The following is a 15007-nucleotide window of genomic DNA, read 5'->3' on the forward strand; positions in this document are numbered from 1 at the left end:
TTAACTGAGTTAGAGGTTTTATTCTATACACAAAAGAAGTTCCTACAGGAGATCTTGTTGCTTACTTTAGCAGAAAACACTGCTTTCACAGGCTTCTTATGCATGTGTGTGTGTGTGTGTGTGTGTTTGTTTGTTCTTATTAGTGCACAAGTTATTCATATAGGGGGGAAAAAAATCTCTTCCCAGTGGTGTTGCTTTGGATGATGCATACTTAAGATGGCATAGACTTGTGCTGGCTGATGAGCTTCTCCTTTTGTGCTGCTAGGGAATTCACTGCAAAGCTCTCCGCTGACCACTGCCATCGCTTCTTTAAATGCATTTGCTTTTATGTGAAAAAGCTGGAAGGAACCCAAGATGAAATTTCAAACAGAAAACAGTTTTCGGCCAACTGAAGAGCCTTATTAAAGATTTTAATTGCTTCCAAGTAGATTTTTCTTTCTAGTCAGAAGCCTTTAACTCCTTTATGGTTAAATGGAAAACACAAAAATATCATCTTCCAGCTGGGAATTTACTCTTCTGATTGGTGACTTCAGCATCATTGCTATGTGCTTTAGTAGTATTCATGGTTTCATACTCAAACATTGTGATATGATTGCATGTGTAGCTGTGCAAAAAACCCTAACAAGCTCTGGAAGGAAAGACACTGTAGTCAGTAAACATATAATTTATCTTTGTCAGCAAAAATAAAACTCTTATTTTTCTTTTCTTCAGAAAAAGCAGAGGGCAACACTTTTTGGTTTTATGGTGATGAGAACAAGCCATTACAACTGGACCAGGTTGTGACAGGAAAGTGTTCTTGTTGTATCAAAGGCAGCAAGCAGGTTGCCAAAAAAAGAAAAGTCAACAAAGCTGTTCAGATTACTTTATGAGGTGAGAATCTTCTTATATGTTTGGTTGTAATAGCTGACGTATAACACCTGTGATTGTTTTGGAAAAAAGCTAATGAGCTTGCTTTCAGATCTGTAAAGATGCTCTGATGCTGTTGGTCAACTTGTAACATATGGAGCTTTATTATTCAGCTGTGTTATTCATTTTTCCCCTATTTTATTGAAAAGATGCTTTTAAGCTCTAATGATCAACATAGGTATCACAATGTCCTTAATTTTCAGTCATCATTGAAATGGACCCTTAGTTATTAAGGAAGCATAGGCCTGTTTGAAAGTGAAGTCAGCTATTAATTCTACTTGGCCTTCAAAGGTCTAGTCGGGACCTGAGCCACCTACTCCTGCAGGGTCAGTCAGTTGGTCATTTTGTTTTTAAAGCTTTCCTAAAAAAAGGAATGAGACACCAGGATACAAGTTCTACAAACTTCCATTAGAAAAGCTGCATATATCAAAGAAGAATTTGTATCCATTTATAGCTCTGCTTGAAATAGGACTCTGAGTTGCACTGAAAGAAAATGATGGTCTCGTTAAGAATGTGTCTTTCAGAAACCCATTCAGGTCCTTATCTCCTTCACCCCTGGGGACGGCTGAAGTAAATCCACCGAGATCAATAGTGTCACTGTGTGTTTGTAACTGAGATTAAAATCTAGCTCAAATGATACACACAATTTGTTAGGTCTGGCTACAACGAGATTTGTGCTGGGGGAGGATTTTAAGAGTGGCCATTAAGTGGGATATCACAGAAGTCTTGTGTCACACTGCACGAAATTTTATTGGCGCTACAAAAATCGCATACTGTTTTATGTATTCTTGAGCGCCATCTATTGACGCTTTATGAGACTCTTTATTTTTCTATATTTAAAAAAAAGAAAAAAAAAGATGTAAGTGTAACACATTTTGCTAGTGAATACAAACACCTCACTTACAGGGCACTCCTATAACATAGTAAAACTGACATTCTGTTAATGCTTATGACCCACCTTTCTCTTCCAAATATTTTAAACTCTTGAGGTAATACCTTTGGGATGTAATTTTAACTGATGTGTAGCTTTGATTCCCTCTGAAGCTTATTACTTTGTGCAGGTAGAAATTTTAATCTCTGCTTCTTGTGGATTTTAGAAGTAATTTTAAAATAACTAAGCTCAGTCACTGGACAATAATTTCCTGAATAAGTTTTAGAAAAAATAACCCACAGTTCAAGATGCGGCTCTAGAAAGTATGTAGTAATTGGTATGCCAGGCAATGTCTTAAACAGGGATTTAAAAGGCAGTGGATTTCTTAATTAGATTAATTTATCCTCTTTGGTGATAATTGTCCAAGCTTATTTCATAGTCTTGCCTGTTCGTTAAGGCCATGTCTCGCCATAGTCTGCCATTGCCCCCTGCCTGAAAGTGTCCATCTTCTTAAAACTTACATTGCACAAACATGCAGTATGAGACTCTACCTTAGTCAACATGAACACTGTTATAGCTTCAGTGCCTATAAAACCCAGTTGCACTTAATTCATAAACATTACTGTTACTCTGTTGTTCATTTCTCATTGGTTAAAGGGATTATGCCATATTTTAGAGCCATGTATTGCTATGACATACAGTTGTTTGGATGATGAAAAACTGGTAAACTAAGTCACAACATAAGCTTTGTCACTGCATTTTGATTTCCATATAGTTGAATTTTGTGTTGGTGGTGCACAGTAAAATATATACTGTACATGGTATTCTGTGGCTGGTGAGCCCCGAACCATTATCGAGAACATCATTGCAAAGCGCTCCTGTACAATACAGAGCACTCTTCAGCCCTTACAGCAATTTCAAGTAAAGGCGAAAATCAATAAAGAGCTCATCAGAAGAACAGTTTTAATAGACTTATGCGTGCGCACACATACACACAGAGTCAAGTATACTGGCCCATAAACCAATTAGGTGCATAATAGGACAGAAGCATATATGCTCAGCAGAAAATATAATGCACACTTTTGAAAACTGGCTATAATGAAGATGCTGCAGAAGGCATAAAACTAAAGCTGAATGATTATGTTTAGGATATATCAGTCTGGAATGTGCCCAGTATTGCAGGCTGATTTCCTCTATTCTGATAACTGAGATTCATCACTGCATTTCAGTACTGGATAACTTTCTATACAGTTGAATATTCTGTTCATCTTCAAAATAATCAAATTCTCATTCTCCTAATGATTCTTTGGGTAACATTTTAAAACAGTGCAGGAAACAATAATGAAAAACTTCACATAAAATCTTTATCTCATAAATTCCTCTTTAGATAAAATATGGAAGTTTACTGTATTAGAAGACTAGAAGGAAGGAAGGTTAGAGTCCAATACTTCTTCCAGTTCTCTTTATATTTCTCTTCTACATTATCTGCTATTTCATTATCAATAACAGACGCTTCTCCTCCTCACTTGCCTGTTTTCCAATTTAACAGAACAGTTTTATTTCTTAATTAAAACAATGAATATATCTATGCTTTCTGATAGATGGAACTTTCCTTCTGATAGAAAGCAGGCTGCACTTTTATTAGAGGACAGCTAGATACCTTGCTGAATGCTCCTTAAATTTTTACAACGTTCAGAATTAGGTTTTTGTCTGCACATTCAGATTTGCTCTGTTGAATACAAAACGAAGTCTTTCATTTATGTTCTACATTTCCACAAGGTGTCAGCAGCAACATTTTATTCTAAATACCTGTGAGAGCTCACACCATGTACCTTTCCAAGTCCACAAAGATGTTTTCAAGGGCATGCCGCATTTTTTTTAGCAATATAATAGATGAAAAGTGTTTGTGGCCTACAAGGAAGTTCTATCTGCTGGTAAGAATTTATATTCTAGTTAGCGATTGAAAATAATGGCCATCTTTCAAACACAGTAGTGGATACAAACATATTTTGAATGTATTACTATATGATTCAGCAGAAACTGAAATTGCAGTGTTAATAAAAAGAATAGATTTTGACCCAGTCTAATTGTGAGTCATTTATGTCACCCTCTCTACCTATAGCCTCATAAATTAATACTTTACTGCCTTTGGGTTGAGCAACAATAGAGTTCTGGATACTGTATGGCTGAAGTCAGTCAGGGAGGAACCACTGCTTCAGTAGCAGTAAAATGAAACCGTTAAATGGGGTCTTGGACATAAAAGATTGATCTTCCTTGACCTTTGCCCCATGCAAAAATACCTATTTTTCTCAGAATAACCTAGTGCAGTTTAGTGTGAAGGAGATGCTAAATCAAAGGGGGAAAAAGCCCTCCCAGGTGACCCTTAATCCCATTTTAGTATTCTTTTTAGTTCAGGCTACATGGGAGTGATGAATTTATGATTATTTTTTGGTAGTGCCCACAGTATGATAAGCTCTTTTCAAGTACTGAAGAAGAAGAGCTCAGAATTGGCAGGGCAAAAAATGACCAATTGATCTGAACAAAACTCCTGTTCCAGCGAAGTGATGAAAAAAATTCATTCTACAGCAAGGTCAGATTACAAAAATATATCAAGTTAAGAACAGTAATACGGTTCACTTGTCTATCAGGTCAGTGTTCTGGTCCAACAGCCTTGAAAATGTAATTTAATTTAATAGTTTTAAAACTAAGCTTGTACAATTATAACTTCTGTGCTTTGCCTTTATAGCCAGGAGATGCAACCAGTATTTAAAGTGCCCTTTGAAAACCTCAGTATGGAATAATCCAGGGTTGTATCACTTTAGCTGAAACTCTGCCTTTCAGAGTTGCAGTTTCAACAAATGTAGTTCTCAATTTGCTCTTTAAAAGCAAAATTATACTTTATTTCTAGTTCTCACTCGTTAATAGTTCAAACAAATCTGTGCACCTTCAAAAAATGCAAAACGCATTTTATAGGGAACCAAAATATGTTTGTACAATTAGCTTAACTTGTTAATTTCTTCTTTCTTATAAGGAAATATTGGAAAAATTGCAGTGCTTAGTCTACCAAAGACAAGAATGAAGGAAGAATTAACAGCTTTCATCTGCATAAAAGACATCAGCAGAGTGGAGGGCAATCTCCCCCCCCCCCCCCCCATTTCCCTTGCAAAAGGGTCAAGAAGGTTTGAGTTCAAAAAGGAAAAACACAAGCTATATGTAAGAAAAAAATTCTTAAGAGATTACCCAGAGGAATTAAGGTTTAGCAAAGAAAAAGATAATATATTCCAGAGCATATAATACAAGTACCTTGGGGTTTTGAAGAGGTTAGCTATTTGTCATGATTGACTCAGACCGGAGAATGGTCACTTCCAAGTCTACTTTTCCATGATTTAGAAGTTAAAATACAATGTCTCTGTAATGATTGAGCTGACTTCCTGCAACACCCATACCTTTTCTGCAATAAAAGCACGGTCTGGTGCCTTAGGAAAAGCCTTACAGAATACATGCAGAACCACTAGATGCCACTGATGCCATTAGCTCACATGGAGAGAAAATGTCAAATGCTATTTCTGCTTAAAGCAGATGTTCAAAATGTTTGGCAGCACTTTCTAATCCAAGTTGTAGCAGAAGTGTTCTTGTATCCAACTCGGTGCCTCTGGGCTGGAAAACAGTTGGGAAAGTCTCAACAGAAGATATCTTACCCATACAAATGCTGGACTGGTCCATTGAATTTTAACATGCTCATACTGAATGTTTTATTTGAAATCTCTGAGATTTATTTTTGTAACCAAGGATGGCTGTGTTAGTTTTATCCAGTGTGTGTGTTCAGATGTGGAAAGGGATGGATGGCTGTTGGCCTCCCTCTTCATTCTGAAAGGTGGTGGGAAAAACAGGAAGGCAAGAGGCTCAGGGAAGTGGGTTTGTTTCGCCTTTTCTCAGATTAAGCCCACACTCAGTGCCCTCAGGCACTGAAAGTCTTAGAGACTTAATATGCCATAACAGAATCGAGATGGCTGTACATGTAGTCAGTCTTGTTTTCAGATTAATGAACTACATTATTTTAATGTGATACCTAGAGATTAACATTAATCTCATCAATAAAAATTCTGATGCATAATGGAGCTTACAGAGCATATCTTCACATCTCTTCTCAGGAAACTACAACTACTATTTTGTCTTCTGTTTTGTTTTTAATTTTACTCTATAATGCTGGCAATTTTTGAAAATACTATTATTTACTGGTGAGGAAAAATACAATGGGCTGTGATTCAACTAAGAACTACAGAGTAGTTGGCTATCAGCATGTAGATTATGAGCCGTGGAAATCCTTGTCTTTTGCTGATAAGTACATAACTCTTCTTTCTTCAAAAATTCTTAGCAAGTTCCTTGTGTATGGGGTGCTGATGGTCATGTAACAACTCTTTTCCCTTCCCGTGCTTTTCTATTTGATATGTGTCACTGAAATACGTGAATTGCTGGCTATTGTATTCAGCCATACAATAAACATATATTAGGCAAGGATCTACTCCAAAAGTTAGTTTCCATCCAAAGGAAACTATAATGTATTTTGCCAGGGTCAGGAATTTGGGATGAAGGGGAGGACAGGAAGAGAAAAACCTTAAACTCATCAGAGGGTTGAAGAGGAATAAAGTCACTGTGGTGGAAGAGACTTCCTCTGTTGCTAGCCAGTGATGAAAAAAACACGCTTGTTGATGTGTGCAAGTCTCATACCAGGTACAGTGTAATCCAGTTTCTCTGAAGAATATGCCTGTCATGACTGGTTGTTGTCATGGAATGAGAAGGAACTCATGGCCATAGAAGAAGAGCTAAGACCTATTCTGTAATATTTTGGATAGGAGCTTAAATTTCACCTGGAATTATTCAGCTATAGCAATAGGTAAAAACAAGTTCTCCACACGCTGTAATTTAAGACATTTTGCCATATGTTGTACCACGTGGAGGTTCTTCCACTTTGAACTTCAGATGGGGTGTAACTTTAAATTGTGTTTTGATGCAACTATGGAGTGTAGGCTCTTTTCTTACATGAGCTATTTTTCTATCAGGCTGGAGACCTTGTGCACAAAAACCATTTATGTTTTCTGTTTGTTTCAGTCCTAATTCTTAAAAACAGAGTGCAGATTTTGGAACGCAGGAATTCCTTGCTGCTCTTGGGGGAGGAAAAAAATAACACAATCATCAGTGCAAATGGCTTAGTCACAACTGTGTATGAACTTCCTCATTCTGATCAACTGGATGTTTTTGGTGCCTGGTTCTATGTGAAGTTTAAAAACCAACAAAGTAGTCTAGAAAAGCTCAAGATTTTGCAGGTTGTAGATGATAGAAAACCTGTGATATAGCTATGCAATCAGAATAGTTTGTTTTTTCTTGTTTTCTTTTCTCTAGCTTTTCTGTTAATTAGAAATAGGTCTAGAAATAGGTTTGTAATTGACATACTTTAATCTGAGTTTAGTCAGAATATGTATGCCTGCCTTTTGATAGAGAGCAACTCTGAAGAAATCTTAACAGAAGAAAGGTTAACAGGAAAGCTTACTCAAGCATCTACTCCAATATCTTTGAATGATCTTTATTGCTATGAATTTGAGAGTATCTTACAGGTAACCAGATATAGATTTATTACCAAGGAATAAAAAGACAGAACCATCATTCCAGATATCTTGATGGCTTTCCATCTTGTCTGAGACACCTGGCTCAGTAAAGTTCCTCAGAGGATGCTTAAAAGGTTAGACTTTGCACAAAACACTTTAATTCTATTAAACACTAATTAATTCTATTAAATCTCCCTAGCGGAGTTCTCCTTTTATCCAAAAATCCTTGATGGGAATGGACATTTTAGCTTATTCTCCCCTTTGGGTAAGAAAAAGGGACCTTTAGGGAGGATATTTCAAAAATCTCAAATGCACAGACCAGGTCTTCAGTAATTCTGTAGGGTTTCCTATGCTTCTGGGAGCTGTCAGACCTATAGCTCCTAAGCTGTGCACATGTGAAGCAAATGTTTTGCATCTTGGTATGACTTATGAATATACATTTCTATCCAGAACAGTCAAATTGGGTGGTTCCTTCCTATTTTGAAATTGCTCCCCTTCTTTAGGGAGCCTGGATACATAACCTGGAATAGTGATTTCTGTAACTAGGTATACTGAATACTGAGCATTACTGCACCCAAGTTCTAGTGGCCATGTTTTTATTAAGGTTCTTGGATTGGCTGCATGGCCCATCTTTGGGAAAAGATCTAGGCATATGCTAGTCACTGTCTACATGGGAAGAAAAGCCAGGCAGAAGGTGTAAAATACCTCAAACGGCTGACATGCCTGGATGATTAGGAGAACAGGAGTTTGTAATATAGTCCACTATGTAAGTGAAAATGCAGCCATTATGAACCTGGTTTACAGTTTCTCTGACTGTCAGCTCAGCATCTGAGCCCAAGGAAGATAAATATGTATGAGGGATGCATATACTGCAGTTTAAGAGTGTTACATATATATATGTGTGTGTGTATATCTCTCTCTCTCTATATATATATATGTATGTAAGGCAGATGAAGAGATAGAGGAAGCTTGATTAGAAATTAGATATTAAAATTAAATGCCTTCTCTGCAGGAATGACAAACCTCTTGTTCTTATCAAGTTTCAATGTACTGTAAGATATCAGGTTAGTGTCCCAAAGCCCATCAGATCATGAAGATTAATCTGATGAATGATTAATTTCACTTGCATCCAGTTGCTATCAAATAACATAAACACCAGAAGAGCAGACAGAATAAGGGAAAATGTCATTCCTAAGCTTGAGCACATATTGCTTCATGTATGTAAGTTCATTTATTTTTGTAATGGAAAGTACATACAGCCCTTCTGGGATAAATGTGAACCCCTTCCTCCCCGCCGAAAGAAAGCTCAACTTATTTCAGTGACTTGCCATGAAGATGCAGAAGGCAAATCTGTTAAAACACACGTGGATATTTAAAGTGCCTGTTGTCCCTGTACGGGCATAGAGCAGCTTTCATGTGAACATGCCTGTATTTCCTTAAAGAGTGGGAGCAGGCTTTTCAGTGTACACTGCTGTAGAGTCAAGCATCGCTTTACCCTGGCTCTTGTTACATCACACTTCTGTGTTACTCTCCATCTTTATCTATCTTATGATATGGTTATGATGAGGTTGGAGAATGGAGCTATTATGATTAGGTCCTCATATGGCTCAGCCACATCAGTAGGTTGTAAAATGAGAACTATATCTTTCTGTGAGCTCAAAGCAACGTAACTAAAGCTTGGAAAACTGTAAGATGTTCACAATGGTAGGATGAAGCAGAAACAGTTTTTGTTTTGTTTCATTTACCATGTAATTCTTCATTAAAATCTGTTACCACATATTGTTTTTAGCCATGTATTGTATTTCTAGCTATTTATGAGCATAACCTAGTGGTTGTACACTGACACCTGCTCAGTCCTTACTCTCTCTAGATGAGTTGGGGCATGGCTTTGCAAACCTGGGCAGCTGCCTCATGAATGAAGTTTTAAGACTGCCATTCAGCTGTCTTGTTGGGAGCTGAATAACCATTTAAATTCACTGACAAAACTACCACAAAAAAATTGATTTCTTGAGTCATTCACTCATGTGCATATCCTGACAGGAAAAATGTGTAATATTAAATATTAAAATTGTGAAAAGAATCCAACGTTCTTGCGCAAATATAGACTTTCAGATTAAAGCACTAAGTAAATTCTGTAATTTTGGTTAGTATCTTTCTGTACCTCTTCTAAATCTCTCTGCTGAAGTTGGTTTTATTTATTTAATTTACTTTATCTTTAATTTAAGACTAGGGTTGTTAAGTGTCCAAATATGTGTACTCTCATTTTACTTGCATTTTTTTGAGAGAACTGTAAACAGAAAAATAAGGCTAGCTAGCTGAAGTTGAGTATAGTTTGTTTTAGCAAATATCTACAGTATAACTAAACCTGCAATTTGTGTAAGCATTCTTTGTCAGCTTTTATATACCTAACTTAGCAGCAGCATACAAGGTATGGTAGAACTAGCCTCATCATGAATTAATTGCCTGAGTAAGGATTCAGCTTCTTTAGATATTCTTATTAAATTTTATATTGTTGTGTCTTCATTGATTAGAGCAACTAGATTAAAACCCAATCCAAATACATCTAGAGATGCTGCAATTGTGTGTCCCATTTGAGGGTAGACAGAGGAAGGAGTTTTGGAACAGCTATTTTCTGTTGAGTGATCTAATAAGGAGTGATTCTGATCTCTGACTCATCCCCTGTAGGTTATTGTAATACAAATACATAGTTTTAAAAAGTCATCATTTTTGAGCCTGTTTCAGCTGTGTGCTGTGCCAGCTTTCCTTCTTTGTTCTGCTGGCAAATGTAAAAGACTCCTTAATTCACCAAAAAAAAGAATGGGGACCATTACACTACCAGAAATTTCACAGAAGGAACAGAAAGGATCTCCAGCTAAATTAGGGGGCACTAGACCATTTGTTGTTGTTGTTGTTTGTTTCTGGCAAGAGATCAAGGACAAGGGTTTATGACTGTGTGTGTAACTTGATGCACTGTTTCAGCAATATCTGCTGTGAACGGAGGTGTTTACCATCAAACATCTTGCTTTGAATTCAAAATCTTTAATTTTGTAGAAGAAAGAGTTTGAAGAACAATAACTTTCCCTCACCTGTATAACAGTACTTCCTTCTCCAGCTTTTATTTTGCCTAAGGAAGTGTATTAGAATCTATAGCATTGAAGTTGCTATCAGTTACTTGCTCTAAATCTGCTAGCTCATTTCAGTGGATTTTTTTTTTTATAATGCAGCCAAAATGGCAGCCAAATTTTTAATATGGCAGCCAAAATCATCATAGCGTTCCGCAAGGCAGCGCTCCAAATCAGTGATTTGTTGCATTTACTGAGTCTCCTACAACAGTGAAGGTTTTTTATTTTCCCCCTCCCATAGTAGTACAATGTATAGAAACAGAAATATAACAAGTGAAACAGAGGCTGAAGCTGATGAGGCCCATGGTGGTGCTTCCGTCAGTCATGGAAGCACCATTGTTGCTTTCTTGTAATTCCCTATTCCTGTATTTTTTTTTTTTTTGACTAAATTATTTATTTATTTTACAATAAACACTGGAACCTCCGTTGCTTTACACACAGAGGTCTTTTCTCCCATGGCTATGCTCACTTAACTCCCATTAACTTCTATAGGAGCTGCATGCACATTTAAAGGGGAAAATAGATCCTTTAATAGTTACCAACAACATTCATTTTAAAGCACCAGGTGTGCAGCATGAATCTCACTATCTCAGTCATTTTAATTTTCCTGCCATGCGCTAACAAGCAAACTGTCAAAACGAGAAAGATGCTCATGGATGTTGCCTGAATCTGGACTTTAATAATGAAAAGAAACAGAATTTCAATTAGTGAAGATGACCAACTACTGACTTCAAAATCAAACTGAAGTATTTTGCTTTTCAGTTAGATAGGACTCTAATGTGAGCTGCATTTAAAAACAGCTGTAGAAAGATATATTTCATTCTTTCATTAAGATGAAAGTGATAATTCCTTCTCAGAGGGTTAGTCACAGACCAGAGAAGTCTCTGCCTTAGTGTCTGTGCAATAATTTTGAAATACTTTCTTGGTCCACTCTTTCTTAGCTACAGTAACAGCAGTGCTGCTCTTTACCACTCAACATCATGATAAATGTTGGCAAAAATCACTGAAAAGAGAATGGAAAGATTTTTGGTATGTGGAATTTTAACAAATTGAAGACATCATAATAAATGGTTAGCTTATACTAGAAAGTGTCATATTTCACAAATATGCAACTACAAAAATCTTCCAGTCACTCAGCTTGCCAGGGCTAGCAGACTTTTGTTTTTAGCTAACTCTTATGGTCCCATTCTAGGCAACTCAGAAATGCATGATTTTTGATGGAGTTGAACTGAAGTGTAAAAAGTGTAAGTGCTCAAATTCCTCTTCCTTCCTGCAGCACCTATCTAGATCTCTAGTGAAGAAAGCATTTAAACACAATATAAATACATTCACAGGAAATATGCAATTGCAAGAATTAAGGGTTTTTTTTAAGTGTCTGCACATAGTAAGAAATATAAATATAGCATGGGACAGAGTGCTCAGTATATCTAAGTGTCTATTTTAAATTACATGTACACTTCAAGTCCCTCAGGCCATATTCAGAAAGATATTTATGCATGTACTTGTCACTGAAAATTCTTCTTTGATATCAAGCCCTAAGTGTTTTGAAAATTTTACCTTTATTGGATGCATAGTTGTGTAAATATCAATTTTATATGAAATTATGGACACAGACTATTTTTTATATATTAGTTTTAGCTACTGAATTCACTCAGTGTAGAACCACTAGATGCCACTGTGCCCTAAGGAAGAAAATAAACCGTAGCTTCATAGTCTACTTTAAATCCAGGGCATAAATAATTTTAGAAAGCCTATGCTTACTCAAATAGTGCCATTTCTTTAGGTGTTTTTGTGACCAGACACAGCTACACTGTTGATAAGAACGATTCCCTGAAGCATGGAGCTGAGCTCAAGAGGCTTGAAATACTTTGAGGTGTCACAACTGTATGTGGAGCTGGCGCTAAAAGTTGATTGAGTTTTCAAAGAGGGCGAATCTTCCCCACACACCGGGACGGTCCCCAGGAACGTTTCTGCCTTGCATGAGATGGCTGTTGCTGCTGTCCCACTTTTTCTTCCTCCCGGAAGAGAAGGGGATGCATTAGTTGCAACATTGCTGGTCAGGTTCCTGACTTGCCTCTCAGAATGGTTGGTTTTAAACTGACACTGCGGTATTTTTCCATATAAAAAAATGCTGTAGTAACTTAGACATCATAAAATTGTGAAGGAGCCTGCCCCCTTGCAACTACAGTGTAAGCCTCTTGCACTTGCAGAGCTGAATCGCTTGGAAGCAACTGATTTTTCTAGGGCAATAAAGATTGCGTGAAAATACTGGGAAGATTATTGTTTCATAACGTAGGCTGGACAGTAGGAAAAAATGCTTTTGATGACAAGGTGTTTCAAGGGTTGAAATTCTTATTTTCTGGAACCATTTATAATAGGGTAACTGGATGCTTAGAAGGAGAAAAAGTCTTCCTGTATTTCCAGGAGGATGAACTTGCTAATCTAATGGTGCTTTTGTGGCTCTAACTGGTTCTGTAATAGTTGAATTGGGAACAGAATAATAAAACCTGGTTGAAATAGCTCAGAATATTATATCCAATTACATGATCATGAAATATCCACTGACAGTCAAGGAACATGCCAGCAAAAGGGACACTATTTTTTTAACTTCTTAAAACCTCTTATTTTTCTTTTTCTGGGTGAGCTGGACCCCTGGGACAGAGCGTTCTGTCCAGCAGCACAGAACAACCAGAATTTGGTCTCAAAAGGACTCTAATGATTTACCCTGGCAAAGGTTTCTCAAATTCTCTGCAATTTTAATGAGGCCTACGGCCAGAGAGTTGTCTTTCCACTGATGTCTGTATCACCAAACCCTTTGCTGGGTCCTATTTAAAAAGATCCTTATAAAAGATTCAACTGATAGATTGATTAGCCCTAATTTTTTGATAGTAAAAGAAGATTAAGTATTTGGACAGGGGAGTCTAAAAGAAGAGCAAAATATTCCCTACAGTGAGGTAAAGCCCTCTATTCCCACACTGAATATTTTCTTTACAGTGAAGATTTTCTTCTCCCTCAACCATATAACACTATACAATTATTTCTGCCAAAATGCTCAAAAGAACATAATAATAAAGGACTAATTCATGCTTTTGTGCAGAAAGTCTGAATTTTTGTGTAAAAGGGTGGGAACTATAGCACAAAAACCTCTGAATGTTGGGAGTTTAACAAAGCTAGGACCTCAAAGGAGGTACAGTAAGCAGCAAAGTCCCTCAGCAAGGCTGTCAGGCAAATATCCGAGATGAAGGAGGGAGGTATTCCAGCCACATTAATAAGTATGGTAGTCCAGAAAAACACAGGGATGGCAGAATACTGAAATGATTCCTGGTACAGTTACCTGCCCTAGGCATGGAGCTGGGAATGAACAGTGGTATCTGAAAAACACGGAGTGGATGTTAGGGAGCTCAGCTTTATACATGAGGTGCTTCTGTGGGGCTGTACCTGAAATATAGCACCATGTAAGGAAAAGGAATAAACGGTTCTTTTTCTGTGGTGGCTAGGAAAAAAATGATAGCATAACTGTAGCATATAGGAAGAATCCTAATGGTAAATACAACGGAGCTCTGGAATGCATTAGTTTGTGTAGGAACACTGTTAAATGTTCATTCCCTGGAGATTTTAAGATCAGGTGAGACATAGCTCTGTCAGAAATGGTGGTAGAATAATTCAGAAGAAGAGATGGATTGCATAACCTCTTGTTGCACCTCCAGTGATGTTTAAGCTATGATTCTATGACTATGAGCAAGAAGAAATACCTGCTGGCAAAAATATGAAGGGAGGATAAGGTCCAAAGATTTATAACTTCAGACTAGATTATAAACTGTGTAGAGTTTAACCTTTGTTTTGAAGGTAAAGATGGCTGCACTCTTTACACCATTAAATGCAAATCATGGATAAGTTTTCTCAAATACTGTTTTGTAGAGGCATGACAGTGAGATGTATCTTTATTTTCAGTTTGCAATACTAGATGCTATAGAAATGAAATTTAACTAGAGTGACATACTACCAAAGCAGATGTATATACACAGTACCATTCCTGTCTGCAACATAGGATATCAGATTTTTTTTTAAAATTTTCTTACTTTTAGATGATATACTGTACTGGGTGTATCCTGTCCAGGCACAGATTTAAAAGTACACTGCAAAGGACTGTAATCCCTCTCCCCCTCCTTTGTTATTACTAGATGTTTGTGATAGCTCAGCTTCACATCCCCACCTTTCTTCTTACGTTTGTATCAGTACCACAGTTGTCCCTGAGCTTGTCTTTATCTTTCTTTTTTGGTCAGGAGACATCAATACAGCTGTATGAATATGGTGTGTGTATTGAAATGACATTTATGCATTGCAGAATGTCAGAAATATTCTGTTATTACAACATCTTTTCTCTTCAAAGAAATTTCCTCAAAGGTGAATGTGTTTCTCTCGTGTCTGGCTGCTGGAGCATTTTAGTGTAGCCTTCTGTGACTTTTTGTTTTTCTGAGCCTCAAAGTGACCTACATGACAAGGAA

At 37.0% G+C, this 15007-nt stretch overlaps 1 long non-coding RNA gene across 1 annotated transcript in view; it reads left to right on the plus strand.

Moving 5' to 3' along the window:
- Positions 1-732: 732 nt before the first annotated feature.
- The window catches only part of LOC136995340 (uncharacterized), a 30002-nt gene continuing 15727 nt past the window's right edge, over positions 733-15007 (plus strand). The window contains exon 1 of the long non-coding RNA XR_010886916.1: positions 733-870. This is a non-coding gene — a long non-coding RNA (uncharacterized lncRNA). The remainder of the gene's footprint in view (positions 871-15007) is intronic.

Source organism: Apteryx mantelli, chromosome Z, assembly GCF_036417845.1.
Source record: "Apteryx mantelli isolate bAptMan1 chromosome Z, bAptMan1.hap1, whole genome shotgun sequence".
Lineage (NCBI taxonomy): Eukaryota > Metazoa > Chordata > Aves > Apterygiformes > Apterygidae > Apteryx > Apteryx mantelli.